Source organism: Mirounga angustirostris, unplaced genomic scaffold, assembly GCF_029215605.1.
Source record: "Mirounga angustirostris isolate CCGP_5_RB_7025 unplaced genomic scaffold, mMirAng1.0.hap1 SCAF_8, whole genome shotgun sequence".
Lineage (NCBI taxonomy): Eukaryota > Metazoa > Chordata > Mammalia > Carnivora > Phocidae > Mirounga > Mirounga angustirostris.
In genome coordinates, this window is record NW_026991716.1 from 66,861,981 (window position 1) to 66,880,004 (window position 18,024).

The 18,024-nt window shown below is 35.7% G+C and overlaps 1 pseudogene; it reads right to left on the reverse strand.

Moving 5' to 3' along the window:
• Window positions 1-8,591: 8,591 nt before the first annotated feature.
• On the reverse strand, window positions 8,592-10,024 carry LOC123837018 (kynurenine/alpha-aminoadipate aminotransferase, mitochondrial-like; annotated as a pseudogene).
• Between the last annotated feature and the right edge of the window lie 8,000 nt (window positions 10,025-18,024).

Here is an 18,024-nt window from a genome sequence, read left to right on the forward strand (position 1 = left end):
TCTGGTTCCTGTAAGTGGTTATTCATTATAAAATCAAACCCAGTCTCCTAAAATTAACAGAAAAATGTTACTAAGTAGCTCTGACTCCTCACTCTAAGATTCATCTGCTCCTTAGAGTTTTATCATTTTTTACAATAGTGCCAACACCACCTGTCTGGGCCCTAGAGGGACGCTGCCCTCATCCCACCTCCAGCACTTCGGCTCAACTCTGTATCCTTTCCCTTTGGAACCAAGCTGGAACTCTCAGAAAGAAGAATAACAGGCCAGTAAGAGACAATCTAGAGAGCATAAACCCAGATATGTTGACAAAATTTAAAATTCTATTTGTGTCACAGCCAGCTTATTTGCCAAACCTATTCCAATTCACCCACTGCCTTAAAACAACTATACTTCAGCCCACCAAAACAGGCACATGTATAAACATCTGGGTAATTTATTTCATTTGCTTTTACGTTACCTACCCCCATAAGGTATCTATTCCCATATGGTACTTCACATAGGTATCTCTTCCTATTCTACTTGATATCTTGCTGGTTAAATCCAAGGTAAGAAAATTCAGTGCTTTGGTTTTTAGGAGAAGAAAAAAGCAGGATGATGAAGGGAAGAAGTAGATGGAGAAAAGAAATGAAGGAGAAGGAAAAGGGAAAGAAGAGAAGAAAGAAAAATGATGATGAAGAGGAATGGGGTAGCGGAGGAAGGATATTTAAAAATAAAAGAGATCCAACTATAAGTTGTCTGTGAAAACCTACTTTAAGTATAATGATTCTTTATATTTTAAGAGTAAAGGACTGAGAGAAAGGTATACCATACTAACACTAATCAAAAGAAATCTGGAGTAGCAATATTAATTTCAGACAAAAAGGACATCAGAAGAAGGAAAAGATGGAGAGAGAACTAGGAGCATTATATCAGGATAAAGAATCAATTCTCCAAGAAAACATAAGAATCCTAAATGTGTGTGCATATAACAAAACATACGAATCTTAAATGTGTGTGTATATTACAAAAGAGTTTGAAAATACAAGAGGCAGAGTTTTTCTCTGGGTTCCAAGATGGTGACATAGAAAGACTCTAAACCCACCCCCTCCATAGACACACCAAATCTACACCTACATATAGAGTAATTCCTCCTAAAGAATAACTGAGGGCTGACTGAACAACATAACAAAAGATAGAGACCACGTAAAGAATGGCAAGAGTGACAGAGATATAATAGTGCAGGGAATTCCCACTCTATACACTAAAATCTGCAGCGGGGAGGGATAGTACTGAGGGATGGTGAGCAGATTTGTCTGCCCTGCAGCACAGATAAAAAGCCAAGGTTTAAAACGGCAACTAGAATATAAAGGAACCAGCCCTAGAACACTGCCGAATGGTGGGGAAGCTGCTGGAAATCTCTCAGGGTCAGAAGGGCTAGTTAGTACCATGGTTTATGTTCCCCCTCCACCTTGAAAGCATGGATGGGAGAGGGGTCTGGGTGCCCTGGCCAGTCTATTGCTTCATGAACCCCAGGAGCCTAGCCCACACTAGCTCCAGCCATCCTACCAAGGCAGCCCCAGACACCCCACTAAGGCATCCTCACCATGGTGCATTTTGGGACATTTGGGGACACACTAGGTCAACCCTCACTTCAGCCATCTCACCAATGTGACGCAGATGCATAGCACCCCAGAACACTCCTGGCCCACACCACTTTGGCTCCAGATGGCTTGCTAGGGCACTTCTGGCTAAGAGTGCTCTGGGACCTCCTGGCTCATGTCTGCTTTAGCTTCAGCCACCCCACCAGGGTATTCCTTGCACTGAGTGCTCTGGGAAACCTTGGCCTGTGCCTGCCTTGGTTCCAGCCCTGCCAGAGCACTCCTATATGGAGCACACTGAGACCCTACACCCACACCTCACCTTGGCTCCAGCTACCCTGCCAGGGCACCTACTGTGCTGAACACTCTGGAGTATGCAGGCTTGTACCCACGTCAGTTTCAGCTATCATGTCAGGGTGCCCTCTACATTGAGAGCCTAGGGACCACCCCAACCCTCACCCACATTAGTTTTAGCTGTCCTGCCAGGCCACCTTCTGTACAGAGAGCCCTGGAACCCACTTGCTTGCACTCACTTCAGCTTCAGCTCTTCTGCCAGAGCATTCTCTTCATGGAGAACACCAGGACCACTTTGGGCTGTGCCCACCACAGCTCTGGCTATCTTCCAAGGGCAGCCCCAGCATGGAAGCCCCAGCCCACAGAAGCCACAGTTTCAGCCATCAGACAAAGTCACCAGGCATACATAGTCTACAAAGGGGACAAACAAGACCATATTTTCAAGTTTAGAAGTAGCTGTTCCTCCTAATTCATAGAAATAAACACAGAATGTTAAACAAAATAAGTAGATAGAGAAATATGCTCCAAACAAAAGAATAAGAAAAAGCATCAGATAAAAAACTAATGCAATAGTGATAAATAGTATGTCTGATAAAGAGTTTAATGTAATGATCATAAAGATGCACATGAGATTGGAAAAAAGTGGAAAAACTCAGTGAGAACTTCAACAAAGAAATAAAGCATTTAAAAGAGAACTAGAGTTGAAGAATATATAACTGAAATGAAAAATACACTAGATGGAATCAACAGTAGATTAATGGAGGCAGAAAAATGAACTAACAATCTGGAAGACAGGGTAATGGAAAGCACCCTAACTGAATAGCAAAAAGAAAGAAAAAATAAATGAGATGAATTAAGGTATCTCTTAGACAACATCAAGTGAACAAACATTCACATTATAGGGGTCGAAGAAGAAGAAGAAGAAGAAGAAGAGGAGGTAGAGGAGGAGGAGGAGAAAGAGATAAGGGCAGCAAACTTATTTGAGGAAATAGTAGCTAAAAAAATTTCCTAACCTAGGGAAGGAAAAAGATATCCAGGATCAGGAATCACAGAGAGTGCCATACAAGATGAACCCAAGGAGGTTCACACCAAGAAACATAATAATTAAAATGTCAAAGATTAAAGATAAAGAGAGAATTTTAAAAGCAGCAAGAGATAAGGAAAAAGTTACATACAAGGGAAACCCCATAGGGTTATCAGCTGATTTTTTATCAAAAAGGTTGCAGGCCAGAAGGGAATGGCATGATCTATCCAAAGAGCTGAGGGAAAAGAGCCTATGATCAAGAATACTCTACATTTCAAGGTTATCATTTAGAACTGAAGGGGAGTTAAAGAGTTTCCCAGACAAACAAAAATTAAAGGAGTTCATAACCACTGAACTGGCCTTAAAAGAATGTTAAAGGGACTTCTTTAAGCAGAAAAGAAAAGGCCTTCATTAGAAGAAAATTATGAATAAAAAGATGTAAAATATGACAACATATACATAAAATGTGGAGGGGGGAATAAAAAAGAAGTGATTTTAGAATGTGTTTTAACTTAAGTGAACATCAACATACAATATAGACTACCAAGTACTTAGGATGTTATATATGAACTAATGGGAACCACAAACCCATAACTTAAGATAGATACACAAAAAAATAAGAAACAATATAGAAAGTCATCAATCACAAGGAAGGTGGGTAAGAGAAGAAAGGAACAGATAAGAACAACAAATAATACAAAAAACAATTTCAAAAAAGGCAATAAGTACATATCTACCAATAATGGCTTTAAATGTAAATGGTCTAAATGCTCCAATCAAAGGACACAGAGTGAGGGAATGGATTAAAAAAAAAAAAGCATCTCTATGCTGCGTCCAAGAGACTCACTTCAGACATAAAGATACATACAGACTGAAAGTGAGAGGATGAAAAAAGGTATTTCATGCAAATGGAAGCAAAAAAAAAAAAAAAGCTGAGAGAGCAATACTTCTATCAGACAATATAGACTTTAAAACAGAGACTGCAACAAGAGACAAAGACATAACATGATGACAAAAGGATCAATCCAATAAGAGGATATAATAGTTGTAAATATCTATATACCCAACATTGTGACACCTAAGTACATAAAGCAAATATTAATAGACATAAAAGGAGAAATTGACAATAATATAATAATAGTAAGGGATTTTAACACCCCACTACAATCAATGGATAGATCATCCAGGCAGAAAGTCAATAACAAAGCAGTGTCTTTGAACAACACATTAAACCTGATGGACTTTACAGGTATATACAGAACATTCTATCCAAAAACAACAGAATATACATTCTTTTCAAGTGCATATGGAACATTCTCGAGGATAGATCATAAGTTAGGTCACAGAAAAAAATCTCAATAAACTCAAGAAGACCGAAATCATATAAAACATCTTTTCTGAACTAAACAGTATGAAACTAGAAATCAATCACAAGAAAAAAAATTATAAAATACATGTGGAGGCTAAACAACATGCTACTAAACAACAACTGGGTCAATGAGGAAATTAAAGAGAAATTAAGATACACATAAACAAATGAAAATGAAAACACAATGGTCCAAAACCTTTCGGATGCAGCAAGTACTAAGATAGAAATTCATAGTAATTTGAGGAAATTTGAAGGCTGTCTCAAAACAAGAAAAATTTCAAATAAACATTCTAACTTTATACCTCAAGGAACTAGAAAAGGCAGAAAAAACAAAGCCCAATGTTAGTAGAAAATAATAAAGATTAGAGAAGAAATAATAAAGATTAGAGAAGAAATAAATGAAATAGAGAAAAGATCAATGAAATCAAGAGCTGGTTCCTTGAAAAGTTAAACCACACTGATAAACCCTCAGTCAGACTCATCAAGAAATAATGGAGAGGACCCAAATAAATAAAAATCCAAAACAAAAGAAGTAACAACTGACCCCATAAAAATTCAAAAAATTATAAGAGACTACTCTGAATAACTATATGCCAATAAACTGGACAACTTAGAAGAAATGATAAATTCCTAGAAAAATACAATCTTCCAAAATGGAATCAGGAAGAAACAGAAAATCTGAACAGAGCAATTACTAGTAACAAAATTTAATTGGTAATCAAAAACTCCCAACAATCAAAAATTTAGGACCAGACGGCTTCAAAGGTGAATCCTACCAAACATTTAAGATGAGTTAATATTTATTCTCCTCAAATTATTCCAAAAATAGAAGAGGAAGGAAAGCATGCAAATACATTCTACAAAGCTGGCATTACCCTGATACCAAACCCAAAGACATTTCAAAAAAAAACTATAGACCAACATCTCTGATGAACATAGATGTAAAATCCTCAACAAAATATGAGCAAACTGCATTCAACAATACATTAAAAGAATCATTCACCACAGCCAAGTGGGATATATCTCAGGGATGCAAGATGGTTCAATATTTACAAATCAATCAATGCGATACACCACATTAACAAAATGAAGGATAAAAATCATATGATCATCTTGATACAGAAAAATATTAGAAAAAATTCAACATCCATTCATAATAAAATTTCTCAACAAACTGGGGTTAGTAGGAACATTCCTCAACATAATAAAGGCCATATATGAAAAATCCACAGCTAACATCATACTCAATGGTGAAAAATTGAGAGCTTTTGCTCTAAGATTAGGAATAAGAAAAGATGTCCACTCTTACCGCTTTATTCAACATAGCACTGGAAGTCCTAGCCACAGCAATCAGATAAGAAAAAGGAATAAAAGGCATCCAAATTGATAAGGAAGAAGTTAAACTGTCACTATTTGCAGGTGATATGATGCTACAGTGGCAAACACTGAAGACTCCACCAAAAAACTATTAGAAGTAATAAATGAATTCAGTAAAGTTGTAGGATACAAAATTAATATACAGAAATTGGCTGCATACACTAATAATGAAGTAGCAGAAATAAAAAAATTAAGAAAACTATTTATTTATTTACTTACTTATTTTTTAGAGAGAGAGCACAGTGGAAGGAGGGACAGAGGGAGGGGAAGAGAGAATCACAAGCAAGCTCCACACCCTGCATGGAGCCTGATGTGGGACTCCATCTCATGACCCTGAGATCATGACCCAAGCTGAAATCAAGAGTTGGAGGCTCAATCAACTGAGCCACCCAGGTGCCCCAAGAAAACAATTTATAATTGCACCAAAAAGAATAAAATAATTAGGAATAAACTTAACCAAGGAGGTGAAAGACCTGTACTCTGAAAACTATAAAACACTGATGAAAGAAATTGAAGATGACACAAAGAAATGGAAAGATATTCGATGCCCATGGATTGGGAGAACAAATCTTGTTAAAATGTCCATACTAACCAAAGCAATCTATAGATTTAATGCAATCCCTATCAAAATACCAACAGCATTTTTCACAGAACGAGAACACAGAATTCAAAAATTTGTATCAAACCACACACACACACACACAAAATGCCAAATAGCCAAAGCAATCTTGAGAAAGGAAAACAAAGCTGGAGGTATCACAATATTAGATATCAAGATATACTGCAAAGCTACAGTAATAAAAACAGTATGGTACTCGCACAAATAGATCAATGGAACAGAATAGAGTCCAGAAATAAACCCGCACTTGTATGATTAATTAATCTATGACAAGGAGACAAGAATATACAATGGGGAAAAGACAGTTTCTCCATTACATGGTGCTGGTAAAACTGGACAGCTACATGCAAAAGAATAAAATTGGATCACTTTATTATGCCATATACAAAAAAAATTCAAAATGGACTAAAGACTTAAATGTGAGGCCTGAAACCATAAAACTCCTAGAAGAAAACATAGGCAATAATGTCTTTGACATAGATCCTAGCAACATTTTTCTAAATATGTCTCCTCAGGCAAATGAAACAAAAGCAAAAATAAACTATTGTGACTATATCAAAATAAAAGCTTTTGCACAGCAAAAGAAAACATCAACAAAATGAAAAGGCAACCTACTTAATGGGAGAAGATATTTGCAAATAATATATTTGATAAGGGTTTAACATCTAAAATATTAAAGAATTTAAACACTTCAACACCAAAAAAAAAAAAAAATCTGATTAAAAAAATGAGTAGAGGACCTGAACAGACATTTCTCAAAGGAAGACATATAGATGGCCAACAGACACATGAAAAGATGCTCAATATCACTAATCATCAGGCAAATGCAAATCAAAACCACAAGAAGTCACCTTATACCTGTCAGGATGGCTAGAATCAAAAAGACAAGGAATAACAAGTGTTTGTGAGACTGTAGAAGAAAAGGAACCCTTGTACACTGGTGGTAGAAATGTAACTTGGTACAGCTACTGTGGAAAACATCATAGAGCTTCCTCAAAATATTAAAAATAGAAATACCACAAGATACAGTGATTCCAGTACTGGGTATTTACCCAAAGAAAATGAAAATACTGAAACAAGTATATGCATCCCTATGTTTATTGCAGCATTATTTATAATGGTCAAAATAGGAAAACAAACCAAGTGTCCATTGATAGATGAATGATGCATAAAGAAGATATAGAGAGTGTGTGTGCACACGCGTGTATACACACAAAATGGAGTATTACTAGCCATAAAAATGAATGACATTTTGCCATTTGTGACAACATGGATATATCTAGAGGATATTATGCTAAGTAAAATAAATCAGACAGAGCATGACCAGTATCATATGATTTCACTTTTATGTAGAATCTAAAACAAAAAATAAAGACATAAAGCAGAAACAGACCCATAAATGTGAAGAAAAAACTGAGGGTTGCCAGAGGAAAGGGGAGTGGAGGATGGATAAAAATGGGTGAAGGGGAGTGGGAGATACAGGCTTCCAGTTATGGAATAAATAATTCACAGAGATAAATGGTGCACCATAAGGAATATAGTCAATGGTGCTGTAATAATGTTGTAAGGTGACAGATGGTAGCTACACTTGTAAGCATAGCATAATAAATAGTCTTACTTGAAAGTAATGTAACATTGTGGTCAACTGTACTTCCATAAAAAAAAAAAAAGAGTAAAACTTTGGTTGTCATCACAAGGGAAAAAAAATAATGTGTGTGTGTGTGTGTGTGCGTGTGCGCGTGCATATATATATATAGTAACAAATGTTAACTAAACTTATTGTTAATCATTTACTTATTGTGGTACTAAACTTCTTGTCGTGATCATTTCACAATATATGTAAGAGAAATCATTATGCTATACAGCCTAAACTTATACAGTGTTGTATGTCAATTATATCTCAATTTCAAAAAGAAAAATATACACAAGTCAAAACTGATAACTGAATGGAGAAATAAATCCATTCTTTTTTTTTTGTAGTTTCAAAATTTTATTTTAAAGGGATTTCTTTGGTACAATACAATGCCTGTGGTACTTATTGAAAATCACTTATAATAGTCAAATTCTAACAATTTTTGCAATAAGCTTTCATTAAATTTTCCTAAAAATAGAAAAAGTTAACATTATATACCATTTTGAATTTATTTTCTTACATTTTCAAAAGAATTTACTGTAAAATGTTAGCTTCAAGGAAAATTTATGGGAAACCATAAAGCAACTGGAGTTCTTTACAATAAATCCAGGATAAAAATAATTTTTGCAGGGTGAAAATTTATCAAAAGGTATAAGTGAATTATAAATATATTTTGTCAATCTGATAAATTTAAGGGCACTTTAAAAGTTGTCTAGTTAAATCACTGCAGATATGACATGCTTGTTGAAATCCAATCTATAAGTCTAATGCCAATGATCATTTCTTCCTGCTAAAAGCTAAAAATAATTTATGTGAAAAACCCTTGGAAGATTTTGATTTCTTCATAAAAAGTTTGATTTCTTCATACAGATTCTTTAATAAGCTGGGCTAATCTCTGTAAGGCCATATCCATCTGTTCTGGAGAAGCTGAAGAGAAGGACGCTCTAAGTAGGGGCTAGGAGCTGAGCTATCAATGTAGAAGACATTTCCGGAAAGCATTAATATCTCTTTCTTAATGGCTTTTTCTTCAATCGGTTGTTTTCCATCAGAAATGCCCTTAATTTTAACCCATAAAAACATTCCAGCAGTAGGAACATGCCATTCTGCCAAACCACTTAGCCATTTGTCTGCAGCTGCCAGTAATGCATCCTTCTGGTTCCTATAGAAATCAGTAACCCTCTCTACATGAGCCAGGAAACCCTCTTCTCCCCATTGGTGTAGAAGCTGTGATATAAGAAGCTGTGTAAAAGTGCTGGGGTGCATGGTTGAAACTTGTGTGTGTAAGACAACTCTATCAAGGGTTTCAGACCAGTTAAAAACCCTATTCTCAACCCAGAGGAGAGGACTTTTGAAAAAGAGTCAGCTCTGATGACACGCCCATCAATGTCCATGGAAAGAAATGTTGGTGCCCAGTACTTGCTGAGCTGGAGAATATAGTAAGGATCATCTTCTATGACGAGGAAATCATATTTTCTTGCAAGCTCATAGATTTCCTTCTTGCGGTTGTTAATGAGTTTCCAGTAAGGTTGTTGCCATTTGGGATAGTGTAAAGAAACTTGGGGGTGTTTTTCTTGGGGTTCTTTGAGTTTTCTGGTTTCTATTTGGAAAGTACTTCTTTGAGGGAGTCTGGAATAATCCCATATTCATCACTGGCAACATTAATGATGTTGCAGCCCAGTGGCTTCAGAGCTTGAAGTGTTCCTGAATAAATAGGTTAATTTAGGAGGACATTATCTCCAGGATTAACGATCATTTCAAACACCTTGCAAAGACCATCTTGGCTGCCAGATGTTATGCATATGTCCATCTGTCCTTGGCTGGTTGGATAATTGATGGTGGGAGGATTATGCAATTTTAATTGTAACTGTTTTAGCTAGGACAACAGCTCTGGGATTCCGGCACTTTGAGAATACTCAAGTGCTCTCTTCATCATCTCTTCATCAAATTGGATGGGCTTTCCATTTTTTATGGTGATAACAGCAGTTATAAAAGGGAATGTGTTGGGGTTTGGTGATCCAGGAGCCAAGGAGATGACTGATTTCGGTGCCCTGCTCCAAGTCTCAGTCACGACTCAGATGGCAGAAGGCTTTCTCGCTTCGCTCGTGGCGGTAAGGAACCATGCGTAATTCATGTCTCTGATAACCCAAGCACCTTCTTCTGTAGTTGAAAACTCGCAGCTGGTAGTCGCCACAAGAGAGGCCGGGTTGGCCTGGGCACCCGCCTGGGACCTTGCCGAGGGGCTACTCGAAATAAACCCATTCTTTATTGAAAACTTCAACACCTCTTTCACTATTTGATAGATCAAGCAGGCAGAAAATCAGTAAGAATATATATGACCTAAATAGCACTACCAATCAACTTGATCTAATTGACATTTATAGAAGACTTCATTCAAAGTGAAGTTTACAATTTTCTCAAGATTACATGCAACATTTACCAAAATATACATTTTACACCATAAAACACAACTTAATAAACTTAAAAGAGTAGAAATCATATAAAGTATATTTTCAGACCACAATGGAATTAAACTAGAAATAAATTAGAGAGCTAGAAAATACCAGATATTTGGAAATTAAATAACACACTTAACATACTTCTAAATAACTGATGACTCAAAGAAGTCCCCAATGAAATTTTAAAATATTTTGAACTAAATTAAAATTAAAACACATCATCAAAATTGGTGGGATGAAGCAAGAGCAGGACATAGAGGGCAGTTTATAGCATTAAATACTTATATCTGAAAATAAGAAAGATCTAAAATCAAAAACCTAAGATTTCACTTTAGGAAATTAGAGAAAGAAGAGCAATTTAAGTAATACAAATTGGAATATAAGTCAATGAAATTGAAAACAAGAAGCCAACAGAGAAGATGGTTTTAAAACTTCAGTTCTTTGAAAACATTAACAAAATTAATGAACTTCTAAGTAAGCCAATCAAGAAAAAATGCAAGAAGATACAAATTACCAATATCAGAAACAGAAAAGAGATCAACACTACTGATAAGAAAACACTACAAAAAACTTTACTCTTGCAAATTTGATCATGTCAGTAAAATAAACAAATTCTTTGAAAAACACAAACTACCAAAATTCATGCAAAAAGAAACAGATGAATCAGTATTTTAAAACCTTTTAAAAAGTAATTACCAGGCTCAGGTGTTTTCACTGTTGAATTCCACCAAATATTTAAGGAAAACAGGTATCTATTCTCTACAATCTTTTCCAGAAAATACAAGTAGAGAGCGTATGTTTTAATTTATTCTCTGAAGCCAGAATTACTTTAATATGTAAAACAGATGGCATTACGAGGAAAGAAAACAGAAAAATATCTCTCATGAACATAGATGCAAAAATCTTCAACAAAACATCAGCAAAGAGAATCTATCAATATGTAAAAAGAATTACACACCAGGAACACGTGATATTTATTGCAGACATCTAAAGCTGGCTTAACATTTGTAAATCTACTAGTGTAACCCACCATGTGAGCAGGCAAAGATGAAAAAGAAGAAAGATGATGAAAAGCATTTGACCCGCTCATGATAAAAAAAAACTCTCAATACGCTGGAACAGATGGGAACTTTCCCAACTTGATAAAGAATATCTACAAACCCCCCCCACATTTAATATCATAGTTAAAGACAAAAAAAAAAAAAAAAAACTGGAGCTTCCACACTAAGTTTGAGAAAAAGAGATCAGTTTACCATTTCATACTGAAAGCCCTACCTAGTACAATAAAACAAGAAAATAAGAGAAAATTAGACTACAAAGAAAGAGAAAACTGTTTTTATTTGTAGATGACATAAGTGTATGAAAATCCCCAAATAATCTGTAAAAACACTCCTGGAACTAATAAGCATGTATAGCAATATCACATTATACAACATCTAAATATATAATGAGGTTGCTTTTCTATATGCCAGTAATGAATAACTGAAATTAAAATTCAAAAAGTACTATTTACAATAACACAAAAAAGGGAAATGCTTAGGTGTAACTTTAACAACATGTATAAAACTGTATGCCAAAATCTACAAAACACTGATGGAAGAAATAAAAGATTTAAATAAATGGAGATATTCCATGTGTCAGTAATGAAAGACTCAATATTCTTACATTGACAATTCTTCTCAAATTGATCTGTTTATTCAACATAATCACTATCAAAATCTGAGCAACAGTCAGTTAAGCGTCCTTTTGGCTCAGGCCATGATCTTAGGATCCTGGGATAGAGCCCCGCATCGGTCTCCCTGTTCAGTGGGGAGTCCGCTTCTCCTTCCCTCTGCCTCTTTCTGGGCTTGTGTGCACTCTCACGCCCTCTCTCTCTCTCCCTCGCCCTCACTCACTCTCTCTCTCTCTCACTCGCAAATAAGTAAAATCTTTTAAAAAAATCTGAACAAGCTATTTCATAAATATCAACATACTGTCTAAAATTTATATGGAAAGGCAAAGGATATAGAAGGGCAATAAAATACTGAAGAATAATAACGATGGAGGACTCAAATTATTTGATTTCAAGACTTATGAAGCTACAGTAACCAAGAGAGTGTAAAGGATGGCAGATGTTAGGAGCCAGGTTTCTCAGTGTTGGAGTAGGAAGTTATAGACAAGTAGGGGGAGAAGTCTAGAATGGCTGATGTGGTAAAAGATTACAGTTAATGACATCAGTATGAATTCATGTGTAGCTTAATATAAATATTTATAGATATGTGTATGTATAAGTATTATAAATATATATATGTATGTGTATACACACACAAAGTTTGCTCTGTCAGCTGAGAGGGCCCAGTAGGGTTAACATTCAGGTAGAAATTAGTACAAATAGGGCACAGATCTTGGATTCTAATACAATTCTCCAATAAAAGAAAGTAGGGCTCCTTAGAGAAATGACCACCTAGAAGGCTGTGTCAGAGGATATACAAGATGCATTTGGATAATAATGCTATAAATATCAGGGTACATGTATCCCTTTGAATCAGTATTTTTGTATTCTTTGGGTAAATGCCTAGTAAGGCAATTGCTGGATTGTAGGGTAGTTCTACTTTAACTTTTTGAGGAACCTCCATACTGTTTTCCAGAGTGGCTGCTCCAGTTTGCGTTCCTACCAACAGTTAGGAGGGTTCCCCTTTCTCCACATCCTCATCAACACCTGTTTTTGGTTGTTGATTTTAGCCATTCTGACAGATGTGAAGTGATATCTCATAGGTTGGGGGATGGGTTAAATAGGTGATGGGGATTAAGGAATACACTTGTGATGAGAACAGGTGAATATATGGAAGTGTTGAATCACTATATAGCACACGAAGCTAATATTACACTGTATATTAACTAAGTGGAATTTAAATAAAAACTTTTTTAAGAAGATGCACTTGGAACATCTTGTAATGCTAAAAAAAAAAAAAAAAAAAAACCCTCTAAAAAACAGAAACCAACCACAAACCAAAAAATCCATAATGATGCTGTGTCAAAGGGATACAGGAGTCAACTGAAAGACCTCTCAAAAGCCAAAGCTAGAACAAATTGAACAAAATAACTCCTATTGGATGATAATCCAAGATATAAAACAATTATCCATGAGTACATACTAACATAAATGAATGACTGAATAAATAAATCAGGAGAATGGATAAATCTCCCATCCAGAAGAATTCCAAATAAGTTATACAATATTCCTCATTCACAGAGATAGAACCCAATTCCCCATTCCTTAGTGTGAACTGCACATAGTGACTTCCTTCCAAAGAGTAGAGTTTGGAAAAGGGGGAGAAAAGAATAACATTATAGTGGAGAAATATGACAAATACTACTTCAGCCAGGAGCTCAAGGGTTACATCAATAGTGATAAGTGATATTGATAGGATGTACCCTTAATATGTTATGATGAGAATGGTGCTTTAACTCTGTGGGTTTTCTCCCCAAAACCCATCATTAAGAAACTAGCACAGCCAAGAAGAAGTAGGAGATATCACAAATAAACATATGTGGTATCCTGAATGGGATCCTGGTACAGAAAAAGATACTTGGTAAAAATAAAGAAAATCTGAATGAAGTATGAACTTCAGTTAATAATGTAATAATATTGGTTCATTAGCTGTAACAAATTACTAACTATAGTAATATGAGATGTTAGTGATAGAGAAACCTGGGTGTAGGATATAAGGGAACTCTCTGTACTCTCTTCATAACTTTTCTGTAAATCTAGAACTACTAAAATGAAAAGTCTATTTAAAAAAAAAAAAACTGAGAAAGCATTTTTTGTAGCCCCTATTCTCCACTTTAACTTTTCTTCTTCCATGTTTATGCTTATTGATGTTTAACTAAAGTTTTCAGTTTGAAAAAAGTTTTATGGCTGAAAAAAAATGCAGTTCCAAATGGCCTAATTCATAAGATGGGACACATATATGTAGGGACCGGACCTAATAATTTTTAAATTTATTTTTGCATATATTAAGTGCTTGATATGTTGACAGAATTGTTTGATTAAACAGCAAGAAGCATAACTATAAATTAACAAAGAGCAGTGTGAACAAGACTTTAGACAGTATTTTATATACTAAAAGGACTCTGGTCAAATAGTTGGGATAACTAATAACATCACAGCTCTTAAAACCAACAAAATGATCACATCAAGAATAGATGAAGAATTATAAGCATTGACTTGATAAATCTAGATATGCCTGAAGTGTCCTTTCTCAATTCCAAATTTTCAACAAAGGTAAGCGCTATTTCTATACTCTGCATATTCTGGCCTAAAAATGAAACTTATCATTCTGATAGGTAGTAGGATTTCTCTTCCTTTGTAAAAGCTTCTCTGCCTCTCTTAAGATCTGCCACAATTAGAATGATTTCCACTCCTCACTCTCCCTCTCCTTCCATCATGTCCCTAGAAAGGTCCTATTTCTCTACAATATAGAAGAAGAACTGCGTTGCTTTTTTTTCTTTTTGAACTGCCTTGCTTTTTATTAGTGTAAGCCATTTGCATGAGAAAACAGAATTCTGTAGACAGAAACGACACTCAGAGTGCCACAAATCTACTTCCAAAGGGACAGTATCCTGTGGATGGAAATGGAAAAAGCAGCACCTGCAGAATTTTTAAAATGTATAATCTAACAGATCTAATTTCACTTGGTGATAATATTTATATAGAATACCAATGAACTTCTCCCACTGAAATAGTGTCTGCTTCTCAACTGGGAGGGATTTGGGGCTATATGCTTCCCAGCCTTTTCCTTGAAATAGCTTAGCCTTTAACCATGTTTAAACACAAAAGCAACACAAAATACCTCTTCAAAGTCAGTTTAGGTAAAACAATCCTTTTCTCATGTGAGTTCTGTAAAGACAACATAATAACCAAGCTGGAAGTGAAAATACAAGATGGTCCTGGCTCTCAAAGAAAATCTGATTAAAATGGAATATTTAAACTTACTTATAAATATCAAATGTTTTCACCATGGGAACAGAAGAGCAAATAAAGAAAGCTGTATGAACAGATTCACTTTACATAACTAACATTTACTGAGAATTTCTCATGTGTCTCACTGATCTTAGCATATATGGAGAATTATATTTTCAGTTTGAATTATTTTTGAATGGGCTGAATATAATATTTGGCTACAATAAATATACAGGTTACTTCTGATTTTTAAAAAATATTTTTTAAAAAATTATCACTTTTTATTTCTTTAAATCATCTCATTGCACTTAAAGCCATCTGTGACAGAGAGGAGGATGAGCTACCATTTCATAGTATCTTGTGCTCCATTATGACTATACTGATCATAGTTTATGCAAGTTTATACTGTGCAAGTTTATACTACCTTATTTGTAGTCTGTGCAACTTTATATTACCTTATTTGCAGTATAATGAACCAGTGTTTCCATATAGCTACACAATTATTTTCAGGTTCATTAATAAAATTTCATAAGAATAAATGAATACAGTATTAAGATATTGAGAGGTCTCTAATGGTGGCTTGGAGAATAATTGTTAAGAGTGGAAAATGAAGCAGGGACAGCTATTCCACCAAATATTCATGACCCACTTCAGTAGTTTGAAGTTATCTTTAAGAAGTGACCACTCAGTCATGGATTACACTTGCCAATCATCCTTGTATCTCAATAGGGCCTTGTAATTAATTCCTGCTGATGGAATGTGAGCAGAAGTTATATGTGACACTTTTGGGTCAAGGTATTTTTGAAGCAAAAATAGTTTGTGTATATTCTCTTTCCTTCTTGGAAGACATTTGTTGATGATCTTACAACCTCCAGTATCCTAGGTCCCTGAATGACTATATGAAGTAGAATTCTCTACTTCAGTAACCAAAAGCACCTGCACAGTGAAGTGAAACTCTATTTACTCTATTAGGGCACTGTAGTCTGGGAGTTGGCTTTTTAAAATATCAAGGATTACTCTACCTAATACATACTTCATCAAGCCTCCAGAAACATAATCGACTGCTTCACAAGTCCAGGATAACCCGGATGTGCAAAGGGTGGAGAAACCTTGAGCACTGGCCTTTAGTTAAATAGTTAATTAAAGCCATACAAATAAATCCTAAATAAGCCAGTTGTCTTGGGTATAAATTTAAGAAAACATGAAAGTTGGGGCACCTGGGTGGCTCAGTTGTTAAGCATCTGCCTTCGGCTCAGGTCATGATCCCAGGGTCATGGGATCGAGCCCCGCATCGGGCTCCCTGCTCAGCGGGAAGCCTGCTTCTCGCTCTCCCACTCCTCCTGCTTGTGTTCCCTCTCTCGCTGTCTCTCTATCTGTCAGATAAATAAATAAAATCTTTAAAAAAAAACTTATAAAAAAATTTAAAAAATAAAAAAACATGAAAGTTAATATAGAATTTTTCTAAATGTTTTAAACATTTGTTTCCTATAGCAAAACAGATCTTTGTTTATTTAGCATTATCTTTAAAGATTATCACTTTTAAAATCATAGTGACATTCCAGGGCTAGTAAAATAATATTTATATGATCATAGAATACATTTGTTATTGTAGATATGAACCTAAAAACTGCAATTGCTGTTAGGAGTATCATTTTCTAATACATCTAGGATTATGAAAGAAAGAGTTTAAGAAGGAGATCAGTTTCACCTGCCACTAAAAAGAAGTTGGTGTTTATTAACCTGGTTTCCAGGGAATTGCTATCCTTCAACAGAATAGCTCTTTTAAAGACCTGTTTTTCTATGACCTAACTATATCCATGCTGTCAGTTTGTACTTTATGGGGGAAATATTCAGGACCTCATTAGAGAAAGAATGTGGGATAGATTAGCTTTTCAGGGGAATATGGATCTTGTTAGCAGGTTAGTTAGTCCCAAATGCTCCAAGAGCATGTGATAGAGTAAGATACTCAAAGCACATAACGTCTATGCTTGTGGGTCTTTTTTTAATCAAGTTGTCATTACTTGAGCCCTTTTATATTCTCCTTTCATATTCCTCTCCATCTGCCCTCAGCACTATTTGGTGGGAATAAAAAAAAAGAGATAAAAGTATCAATAAGTGAATTTTGCTACTTTTTGAACTTTGGGGAAAATCAGAAAACAGGAAAGAACTTAAGAAATGTGTGAGGTTTCACTCTACTTGTAAGTTAACAAGTCATCCTGTCAGTTTCATGGATAGAAGGACTACATAGAGAAGGATAGGAGAGACAGAAACACAGTAACCATGGCACCCACAGTACCACCTACAGTAGGGAAGGATATCACTAGAAGACCAGCACACAGATTCACCCAACCCAAAGCACAGCAAAAACAAACACAAACAAAAGCAAACACACACACACACACACACACACACACACAGTGGTTTAAAGGGGAACTACTATAAGTGACTTACCCTAGAGCATCTGCCAAATGGTGGAAAAAACTGCTGGAACTCTCTCTGGGGTCAGAGGTGTTGGCAAGTGCCATTGTTTACATTTCCCCTTCACCTTGATAGTGCAGACAGGAGCAAGGTCTAGGTGCTCTAGTCAACCTGCTAGAGCCACTGCAGTGAGGTTTGGGCCCCTAGCCCACAACAGCTCCAGCCATCCCCTACAAGGGGCCCCCTGCCTGCACCTGCTCTAATTCCATCCATCCCATTGAGGCAGCTCTAGAATGGCATTCAGTGGGAAATCTC